The following is a 12,425-nucleotide window of genomic DNA, read 5'->3' as shown; positions in this document are numbered from 1 at the left end:
AAAAATCTTTGTTGCATTAAACTCTAATTTTAACTGGCTTAGGAATTGAATGTCTTCCATTTTCCTGGCCTAATCTGAAGCAAAATTATTCTTTAAATAATTAACATGGCTAAAAATATCCACTACATATCTATCAAGTTTCAAATTTTCATCATGACCAATCAACAAAACTCTCCTGTCAAAAGTCCTTTTTGCTTAAATTCTTAATGTGCCAATCAGTGCAAAATAATTATTGTTGCCTTTTCTTTCAAATAGGTATTCTTTCAAATTAATTCTTATACAATATTAGCTGTATTCCATTAAAAGCATCATACTTTAGCAATTATTCAACTCTAACTTATCTATTTATGATAATAAATTAGCAGCTTTTTATTGAGTTAGATAAATGGGCAGTTGAGAGGTCATAGAGATCGGTTGATAAGCACTGGACATGCACATCATAGAGATCAGATGATGAGCAGTGGACATGCACATGCAACCTGTTCTTTTGTCAAGAGCTTCTGTGCTTGATCGGCTCAACACTACTCACTTTTCCTTTTTATATCTCGAATTCATCCTTTAAAAAAAATCTTTCTGATTTGCTAACTAGTTTCATCAGAATGTGGAACGTGGCACTTAAGTTTATAAAGATTAAATACTATAATCATGTCCACTATTGCTTGGGAGATCTATAGATTCAGTTCACTCTCATTTAATATAAGACCATAGTTTTAGCTGTGTGAACATCAAAACTTAACTTTTAATTTTATATGGATGACAAATTCTTGGAGCAAGTACAAGCAAGCAAGAGCTCCTTGGCAAACAAGAACACAATACAAAAATAGATAATAAAGCTGTAATAGTAAAGACATCATTTCAGTTCCACTTATGACTCATTGTACAAACCTGGAGTGACAGAAGCAGAATAGACAAATAACAAAAAAGGATTACATTTCTATTTTAACTATGTAGTATTAAGAGATTGACTATTTAGAAAGGAAATGAAGCTTGGTTTAACATCAAAATTCATTTAAAATTTACTATCTTTTTAATTAATAGCTGGGTGGTGGTAGTACATACCTTTAATCCCAGCACTCAGGAGGCAGAGGCAAGGCTACATAGAAAAAACTTATCTCAAAGAAGAAAAGAAGAAGAAGAAGAAGAAGAAGAAGAAGAAGAAGAAGAAGAAGAAGAAGAAGAAGAAGAAGAAGAAGAATTAAAAGAAGGAGAAGGAGAAATAGAAGGAGGAGAAGGAGAAGGAGAAGAAGAGGAGGAGGAGAAGGAGTAGGGGAAGGAGGAGGAGTATGAGAAGGAGGAGGAGGAGGAGGAAGAAAGGAGAAAGAAGAGGAAGAGGAAGAGGAAGAGGAAGAAGAAGATATAAAGCAACACCAGGTGATGATGAATAGCTTCTTGATCCTGGAATTAAGCAAAAGATTTATAAAAGATACTATCAAAGGCACCATTCATAGAGAAAATATTGGTCAACTGGATTATATTTAAAAATAATTCTTGTTCAATAGTTCATAGAGCAGTTATCATTCAGTAGGTTGTGACCCCTCTGGGGTAGAGCTTTCCACAGAGGTTGCTTACAACCATTGGAAATATCTTGTATTTACATTAAGGTTCATAACATTAGTAATCTTACAATGATAAAATAATAATAAAACTAATTTTGTGGTTGAAGGTCATCACAAATGAAGAACTGTATTCAAAGGTCACTGCATTAGGAAGGTTGAAAAACACTGCAGCATGAGTATAAGTATAAAAAAGGCTTTTTAAAAGGTCTATTACTTTTATTTTAATTATGTATCTATGTATAATTCTGTGTAGGAGTATGTGCACATGTTCATTGTATGTCTACCAAGGACAAGGGAGTTCAATCCCCCTAGAGTTAGTTATAAGTGAGTCATGCATGCTAGGAAACAAATGTAGGTCTGCTGTAAGAGCAGCTCTTAACTACTGATCTATCTCTCCAGTCAAAGAAAATGTATTTTTATCACATATAGTTAATAATGAATTAATCTATGCCTATATGCATATGAGAAATCTTCAAAATTCTATAAAATACTAATAAAAGTATAAGCATAAGTATCAGTGTTTGTTTTCGGGAAGAATGGATAAACAAATTTGGAACTGTAGAATTTTGATGACAATGAAAGATTCTTGGGGTCTATTTTCTTTCTAATGGGAACACAAATTTGTAGAAACTAGAAAACTATCTGACAATGTTTGCTATAGTTACACTTCAACTTGTGACTCTCATCCACTCCAAGGTACATTTCAGAGAAATAAATGTGCATAACATAGCACATTGTTCCTAATGTTTTTTCTTGACAAGTTATCAAATTGTTCAAGTGAAAGTCAATGGCATATATATATATATATATATATATATATATATATATATATATTTTACTGAAGTATTGTCATTCATAACAGTGATTGCTACTCAATATTCTTATCAGCTACAGCAATACCATATCACTAATGTAATTTTGAACAAAATGAGACAAAAGACAAGTACATTTATATAAACCTAAGTGGATGAAATTAACAGATATCCTCTAAAGCAGAGGTTTGATACGTAAGGGGACAATTTTTGGAGGTGAGAGGTGATAGAGTTGTGGATTTATGATTGTCTATTTCCCATAGTGTTTTTTAAATTTAGAAATGATTATAAATTTAAAATTAGAGGTGATTTAGAAAGGAAATGGTGCATCTATAATAATGAAACAAAGAAGGGAAATGAAACAGAAATTGCAATATGCATTCCATAATTGCTGCTTCTCAAGTAACTACTGTTTTCATTGTTGATGCAATAGGTTATAAAAAATAGATGATAAATTATATCCTTAGTAATACAAAAAGAAAACAAAATCAAATAGAAATAATAGTTCAAACAAATTCTGATGGATAAAGAGAAAGTATGCAAGATTATCCAAGAGGCAGGAATCATGGAGGAGATTTCCTTTGGTTTTGTCATGAAGAATGGATGAAATGCTAAAATGAGCTTCCGAGATATTACATCAGAGGGTTGATGCCTACTGAAGTGAAGAAAGTAGAACAAAGTTGAAAACTTAAAATACCAGAGATGTGTGAACTTTAATTCCTGAAGAAATAAGTGAGAGGAGACAGAAAATGTAGGTTGATTTTAGCATAGAAAACGTTGAATTTAATTCTAAGTAATTTGAATCCCCAAACTTTGTCAACATCAAATTCCTGTGAAAATATTTGAGTAAGAAATTAGCATTTGTTGTAATTTAAAATTTAATTGAAGGAAATATAAAGAAAATGCTATGCAGGAAATAATGAAACAAATTTGTGTGGATGCTGAAAGCAGCCACAACGTTCTTATTTAATACATGATGTCAAGGCCCCATTTGGGCTGTTCCACATCAAGTTATATGAGAGAGGTTCCTCAGCTTTTAATACAAGGATTATTTTTTCACCTCATGAACCAATAACAGGTAGACAGGTCGTACTGGGGATGAAGTAGGAAGTGGCAATATTTTAGTTTTGAGAGGGAGTTTGAAAAATGCAACTGACAAGATTTTGTAACTAAATTGTAGGGCGAAAAAAAAAAGAGTAGTTTGGATTCTAGCTTGAATGCTTGAAAAAAAGAGAAATTTCCTAACTGAGCCTATAAAATGAACTGTTTTGGGAGAAACAGAGTGTTGTTTAATTTATACCTGAATGAAAATCATCTGTCTTCATGAAAGGCAGCAATCCATTTAGAAGTTCTGTTCTACATTCCTTTCTTACGGCTGCAACAGTATCAAGTCAAAGTGATATACAAGGTCAGCTGTTTTAGAGATTTATTCTAAGCAATTGCTGATAATTAGATTAATTACTGGGGCAATCAGATATTTCAATTTTACTTAGTGGCTCTACTGTATCAGGACACAGGAGGTTTTCATCTTACATGTGGTAGTGTTTGCTCTTTTGTGATGTATTGTGGAGTTGGTCCCAGGTGGGTCTGCTGGGAGGAAGAGGAAGGGTGATGAGCAGTGGCAACTCATTTTGTTTCAACAAAGCTTTGAAGTATACTGTTTAGAATTGTGTCAATAGAGTGGTGAAGTGGGGAGAAAAATAAAAGTATTCTCTGTCCATGTCTCAGTGACTAATACTAGGGCTGACACTTGTGCATGTTTTCTGAAATGGTGGGAAGAGGTCACAGGAAGTAAGAGGCTGTGTTGCTTGGATCGATGTAGTTTATGATTTAATCATAGGATTTGCTATAATCTGGACATAAGGGGTCATGGCATGGCTGGTAAAGTAGTATAATTTTGTTTTATATCATATGGGTGTACTTTTTCATCTCAATATGCGATTCACTTGAATTTTTCTGTGATGGCAAGAATCTTGGCCAACTTAATTAATTCTAAATCACAGCTGAGAAATTTTACTTTCTGAGCTTTAGTAGACTCATCCAGTCTGTGTAATTAGTATTTCATTTTTATAGAATCTTATTAACATAGACAGTATTTTAGTTTTGTCTAATAGAGAAATTGAAAGTAACACAGTGTCTCTCTGTCTTAGTGATTTGACTCTGGTTCCTTTCCAGAGCACAGAATATGCTTATCAGGCTACCCTGTGGTATCTCGGACTGCTGAGATAATGAGCCTAGGTTATCAGTGCAGAGACTCAAGTGTGAGTTAAGGTGTCATACCATCCTCCAAATAGTGGCCATAGACTCAGACTCTTTGTGGTTAGTACAAGTAAGGGGTTTCAATGGAAAGCTTTTACACAACACTGTGAGAAACAAAAAGAATTGTAAAGTGGGAGGGAGAACAAATGAGACCTTAATACAATAGAAAATACATGTTCTCACTGAATTGTGCCATCTATAAAATCTGAACACAAAGAAATACATCATAAAAGAACCTAGAGGGTTTTAGGACAGGAAGAGGAGAAAGGTGACATGGATTGATAATAAATATAGGTGGTACCAAACACAATAAAGAGAATAAAATGATTTTGACATATTACAGAGAAGGCCAACTATAGTCTAAAACTAACAGTTTTTGTTCTTACTATACTGACAGAGAAATAATGGTATTTAAAGGCATAGAAAGAGAAATAAAATTGATTTTGTTATAATACATTATATAAAAGAATTAAGGTACATAGCACGACATTTTTAAATATAGTTACTATATAGAAATTAAAGGTAAAATTAAAAAAATAAAATCAAAATCATCCTTAACAAATCTCTCTTATCCAATGTGAATCCAAGAGTAGATTCTTTCATACACTATTTCTGATTATGCCTTCTCCTTCTCCAATCCTCCCTGATTCCCCACCCACTCAAATCTACAGCCTTTCTTTTTTCATTAGAATACAAGCAGGCATCTGAGAATAATAATAACATAATCTGAGATAAAATGAAGCAAATTAATAAACCAGAACCAATAGAACAATGCAAACCACTGCCAGGAGATAAACAACCAAAGAAAAAGCACAAGTAACATATAAACACATGTTTTAACACAGAGAAATCTCATAAAAACATGACATCAGAGACAATACCATATATTCAAAAGACCTGTAATGGGTAAAACAAATAATAATAATAATAATAATAATAATAATAATAATAATAATAATAATAGAAAGTTAAAAAAAAAACCAGCATTGTAAGACAAGAAACCTGCAGAAACACTGTTGAGTTCGTTTTGCTTTAGCCATAGTCTGCTGGGAATGGTTTTTGTCTTGAGGGGTGTTTTGGATACACAGTAAAACTTTGTTGGAGGAAACTAATTTTTTTATGCCAAGAATAAAATTTTTACTTATACAGTATTAATAGACAAAGGCAGCAATTTACCTAGGGTGAAAATGCTTTTATTTATTTATTTATTTATGCTTTTTTTAACAATGTTTTATAAAGTTTTATGACTTCAAAGAATAATATGCATATTCAAAGTGAAAATTAATTCCTAATTTCTATGAAACCAAAGAGATCATGTTCTTTTTTTCCTTTTTTCTTTTGATTTCTTCATTTGATATTTTATTTACATTTTCAATGGTATCTCCTTTCCCCATCCCCCAACCTGGATTAGCCTCCATCCCATCCTTCCTCCTCCTTTTTCACTTTTATACCATTTAAATTACATGCAAGTATTAAGGTCAGTTCTAGGTTGAGGAACTAACAATAGGATAGATGCAAACAGTCAAGGAACAAGCAAGACAATAAACCCAGAGTCAAAGAACAAGCAGGACAATAAACAGAGTCTCATGATCACACCTGTGATCACTATTTCTAAGGACTTCTCAGGATGACCAAAATATCTGAGCCTATTTCCCTGTTCTAGCCCCAAATCATTTTTATGCCTGAAGCCTACTTCTTTGTTCTAGCTTAAGAGTTAGATTCCTGCCTGTAATTACTTCTTTGTTCTAGCCTAGGATTTAGATTCCTGCCTGAAATTAATTCATTGTTCTAGCCTAATGTCAGATTCCTGCCTGCAGTCGATTTCCTAGTCCTTGGTCCATGTCAGATTCCTTCCAGGAAGCCCCAAAAGCTCTCCACATCTGCCCCTTTGTATTGCATAAACCAGACTGAGCCTGTCTTAGGTCGTTCTGACAGGAATGCCTTTCTTACTAGTCATGGAATATGCATTATCAAAAGCAATGCACTTCTGTCTTAGGATAGTAAGGCTCTGTGCAGAACCTTATCTGTCCTTGGCTTGCCAGCCTATTAGTTTAATAAATCTGTCTGGGTATTCATTTTCAGTTTCAAGCAATTTACTTTGATTATAGTGACTACCACTGTAAATTTTAGAACTAACACAAATCCAGTGGGATTTGGCATGACAGTTGAGATAGCTCCTTACTCTTAAACTCTGAACTTCCTTTCAATAATTTGAATAGGATAATGAGCATCAATCCATTGTTCCAAATGCCTATCTAAATCCTCTTGTATATTCAACACATTAGTAACATTTTTTGCTAAATGATTAACAAAAGTAGCTGTCTTAACTTCTTGTGTCACAGCAATTGCAGAAGCAGTGGTGCTAGCAATTAATGTAATTAAAGCTGCTATACCAGCAATAATCAAACCCACTACCTTCTTGCTTCTGCTTAAAGCCTGACTCACTTCTTCCAGTACTTGCAAGCTTTCTTCAGAATACCAAGGTTCTGTGATACTCAGGGCAGTAAAACAAAAGCTGGTTGATAGACATCCTTAAGAGGCATGCCAGGTTTCAACACACAAACATAATTAGAAAGTGTACAATCAATGCAACTTACATTAAATACTGTAGAAGAAACAAAAGTAATTTTAACATGACAGTTAAAAGAGCCTTAACACATGTACTAACACTTGTTTGAAATCCAGATCCTGTCCCAACTTCATCTCTTGTTAACATAACATCATAGAGAACTGCAGCTAGCTTTCACATATGTCTCTGAAAATGTCCAGAACCAGACTTCCAAATGAAGACTGTTATTTCCAATATTGGATTGATTTCTATGTCAATCAGTCCATGACTGAGTCTGAATAACTGGTCACATTTAAGAAAAACACAAGAGGCATTATAACGTCTCTCTTTGATTCTCTGTTCCACAAGGTCTAAAAACTTGAGGAAAAGCAGCTTGTCCCATCTGGGATATAGGCAAGCAAAGGTTTGTCAGGAACATATGTCCAATACAGCTTCCCAGTCACCCTTGTCAGGGCACTCAGCCAGCTCACAGGTTAGCATCATTCTTTGTCTCAACAACAGCATGTCTCACCAATCTTTCTGGCAGCCTCCATGCTCCTTCAGCATCCTGCAGAAAAACAAGCCACACACACACACACACACACACACACACACACACACACACACACGCCCTCTTCCCCATATTAGATAACTTGTTGGGACCAAGCCATATGCTAGTAAGGGGATCTTTCCTTTTCACCTAGGTATTAGTCTGCCTAGTTGTAGGGTACCATAGACACTCAGCAGAAAGTTTCTTGGCATCTAAAATATTTTTAAAAATTTAAAATGCAAAGAGCATGATTTAAATAAATTTGTGGTATATGAGGATATACCTCCCCCTTTTATATTTTATGAAGATACTGTTTTAAATTCCCATGGGCCCCTTCCACAATACCTTGTCCTTGAGGAGTATAAGGACTCCCGTAATAAATTTTTGACCAAAAGTCTCAACTGCTCAACTACAATTGCCAGTTCCATTATCTGTTTTTTTTGGGGGGGGGGGAAGGGGGAAGTATTGTATTTATTTACCTTTCTAATGTTATTCCCTTTCCCCATCCCCCCAAACCCGTTATTCCACCCCTCTTTCTTCTACTAATATGAGGATATGCTCCCACCCATCCACTCATTCCTGCCTCCTTGCTCTCTAATTTTTCCACACTAGGGCATCCAGCCTTCCAGGGACCAAGGCCTCCTCTCCCACTGATGCCTGACAAGGTCATCCTCAACTACCTATACAGGTGGAGCCATGGGTCCCTCCCTTTGTGTTCCCAGGCTGGAAGACCCTGGGAGCTCTGGTTGCTTGGTATTGTCACTCTCCCCATGTGGCTGCCAGCCCCTTCAGTCTTCTTTCTAGCTTCTCCATTGGGGACCCTGTGATCAGTTCAATGGTTGGCTGTGAGCATCTGCCTTTGTCAGGCACTGGAGAGCCTTTCAGAAGACAGGTATGTCAGTCTCTTGTAAGCATGTAATTTCTGGCATCCACAACAGTGTCTGCCTTTGGTGACTGCACATGGGATGGATCCGAAGGTAGGGTTTGTTTTCAGACAATTCCTCCTCCAGTCTCTGCTCCACACTTTGTCTCCATACTTGCTCCCATGAGTATTTTGTTACTCATTCTAAGAAGGACCAAATCTCCCACACTTTGGTCTTCCTTGTTTTTGAGCTTCATGTGGTCTGTGAGTTGTATCTTAGGTATTGTGAGTTTTTTTCTTAATCATCGTATACTAGGCTTTGCACATGTACCACACAGAATGCTCTCAATGTCCTATGGTTAACAAGACCAATAGCTCTTATGACTGTAAGTGTAACAATGTGAAAAAAATGTTACTAAGAAATATAGCAGAATTTATAGTTTTTTTTTAAAAATTAGTAAAGTGAACCTGTCAGTAAATATATAAAATCATCACAATATACTCAAAGATAGTTTACCTAGTCATGCAAGGAAGTTCTAAATCCCAAACTCTATTATTGTGGTTCATATTTAATCGTTACTGTGGTGTATCACCCAATACTACCAGTGGACTCAACAGCTAGAATTGTAGCGCCTTGGAGGAGAGATGCTAGATGATCATGCTTGGCTCTTGACCACTTCAAGGAAATTCCTTGAAAAAAGTCACTTTACCTAACTTCATGTCTTTTTTTTATCTCCCCATGGCTTGGCTCAAAAATATGAAAGAACTAAAAGAACATTTTTTAAAGAAAATATGTATAGGCCTTCTCCTACAAACTGAAAAATTGTTAAGATCATAATTTCACTTCAGTCCACTTTTGGGTGAGGACTGGTGTCACAGACAGTTAGTTACTTCTTTGTCTCTGCCTTTCTTTTACAGATAATTATTCTAAGAATTTACTCTTGATTCATTCAGTTACTCCATATTAATATCTACCTCAGAGTCTGCACCTGGAAAACTCAGCAGATATGGAATAATATTATTACAGTGAGAACAAGTCTACAGAATAAATGTGGAAAGCTATTATCAATTATTGAAGATATTTCTTTTAGAAAAGAAAAAAAATATTTGCAAGGTATATCCATAATGCAATAAAATATGTAGTAATGCCAGAAGCAAATCAAAGAAAATCTACAGATGACTGGAACTAATAAGAAACCAAAGCAAGTTTTTTTTAACACAGAAAACAACATGTGAAAGATCAAAAGCATTGAGCTGCAGCATGAAAACAAACAGATATACTTTAAAAACACCTCAATGACTACCCTCTGAGGACTCAGTGCTTGCCTGGCAATTGTACAGTCATTTTTTCTTCACTCAAGCCAGGTATGAATAAGTACTTAGGTCTAAAATTAATAAAGCATGTCACAGGTATCTGGATAATATTAAAATTCTACAATAGTATTTAAAGTTAGAAAGTGAAATGGAAAAGTGAAGATACATAATTTTTGAAGATTACGAGCCTGATGTTCCATTAAATCAAGGCATGTTTGAAGAAGTTGGACAAACTTATCTTAAGTAGAAGCAAACTACATATATTAAGCAAGTGTGAAGATAAATAAAAATACAGCCATGCAACAAAATATTCTGTGACTCCCATACAGAGCTCTTAGTCATTGCCAATGTGATTTACATATCAAAGAGACTGGAAGAAAAAATGGTTTGGGGACAAATAACTTCATAGAAAAAAAATAAGTTTAGATTCTAATTATATACAGCAATCAGCTCTAAGCTGTTTAAAACACTTCAGGGAGCACATATTTAAAACAAAACATAAGGTACAGCATTCAGACAGCGTGACAAGGACAATCTCAAGAAAATAAAAACATAAAGCCATAGAAAGTTCCACTGATAAATTAACTACATTAAAATTTAAACTTGTGCAAATCAGAAGATATGTGATCTGATTTTTATTGTATTTAACTTGATTTTATAGTTTAAAATGTACTTATAGATTTATACATTTTATGATTTTCAAAATTTTAAGCTTAGTATTATTTTTACTATTTAATATGATAGAGTGTTGGTTAATACAATAGTAGTTTCTATAACATGAATTTGTAAGGCTGTACCTTAATACATGAATTTTCATATTATTAGAAATCCAATGTTGCTAATCTTTTTTATGTACAAATAGTGCCACTATTTACATAGTTACAATATTGTATTGATACAACTTCTCTAAAGAAAAAGACAGAACAGTGATAAGGAGGTAGAGAAAGGGGACCAGAGTACACACAGATTTTCATGTAGGACATTAAGGATGATGGGTGGAGACAGAGGCAGATGTGGTATGAAATTCATGTTGTCCAAAGCAGTGTGGAGGGCACCTTCAATCCTTATGCTGATGTGCTATGGCTGTGTTACCTGTGAAGCATCCCGCAGATAGGGTTGCTTTCTTTTCTTTCTTTCCTTTTTTTAAAATTTATTTTTATTGGATATTTTATTTACATTTCAGATGCCATCCTTTTTGCCCATTTCCCCTCCCTAGAAAACCCCTATCCCATCCTCCCTCCTCCTTTTTGCTTTTATACAACTTTTAAAAAATGTTAATCAATTGATAATCAATGTTAATCAGTTGATAATGCTTAATAACAATATACCCATACAATCAGAAGGGTAACCCAATATTCACCCTAGATATATCAACTATCTTTGACTGACTGAAACAGGTGAACATCCACCTCCATGTCTCTCCCCCCTCTCTCTCGTCATCTGGCTTTTTTTCTCTTTCTCCTTCTCCTTCTCCTTCTCCTCCTTCTCCTTCTCCTTCTCCTTCTCCTTCTCCTTCTCCTTCTCCTTCTCCTTCTCCTTCTCCTTCTCCTTCTCCTTCTCCTTCTCCTTCTCCTTCTCCTTCTCCTTCTCCTTCTCCTTCTCCTTCTCCTTCTCCTTCTCCTTCTCCTTCTCCTCCTCCTCCTCCTCCTCCTCCTCCTCCTCCTCCTCCTCCTCCTCCTTCTCCTTCTCCTTCTCCTCCTTCTCTCCTCCTCCTCCTCCTCCTTCTCTCCTCCTCCTCCTCCTTCTCTCCTTCTCCTCCTCCTCCTTTTCCTTCTCTCCTCCTCCTCCTCCTCCTCCTCCTCCTCCTCCTCCTCCTCCTCCTCCTCCTCCTCCTCCTCCTCCTTCTCCTCTCTTTACTCCTTTCCTCTTCTTACAACTCCCATCTTGGCTCTTCCTACATATCACCCTTCCTGTTAAAATAAAACTTTTCTCTCAAAATACAGTTAGAGCATAACTATACCAATTTGTGTCAGTAAGGTACAAGATAGACCTGATACCCAGTCCATCATTTTGTTGACTGACCAGAATCTCTGTCATCTCTCCTAACTAAAACACTTAGTGCTGAACCTGCCTTTTTTTCTTGGCTTTAGAATGTCAGCTGAAAACCATCCTCTCAAATCTTTTCTCTCAAAGTAAATAGCCGGGATTAGCTATGAGACTATAAATCTTCAACCCTGTCAGAAATCCAGAATGACTGAGTTAACTGAAATTATGGGAAGCACAATGCATAGCTTCTAAAACTTAGCCAATTTATAGAGACTGCTTAACACCTGGAGAGTCCCTATACTACAAAATTTTGGAGCATCTGATCTTCAGCCTTCTGGCCCAGGATCATCTGACAGACCTAGTGATGCAGAATTATTAAGGGCTGATTACTCTGTCTTGGCAGATATAATCAGTTGACTATTCTGCAAGTGTTTCCTTTTCTGGACAGTAATTTGTCTATAGATGAAAAGAGGCAATTTTTGCCTAGTGGCTGTCTCACCACAACTGGAATAACTCCAAAGATGCTCAATTTCTTCTT

Source organism: Arvicanthis niloticus, chromosome 13 (assembly GCF_011762505.2).
Source record: "Arvicanthis niloticus isolate mArvNil1 chromosome 13, mArvNil1.pat.X, whole genome shotgun sequence".
NCBI classification, from domain to species: Eukaryota; Metazoa; Chordata; class Mammalia; order Rodentia; family Muridae; genus Arvicanthis; species Arvicanthis niloticus.
Note: the sequence above shows the minus strand (reverse complement) of the source record.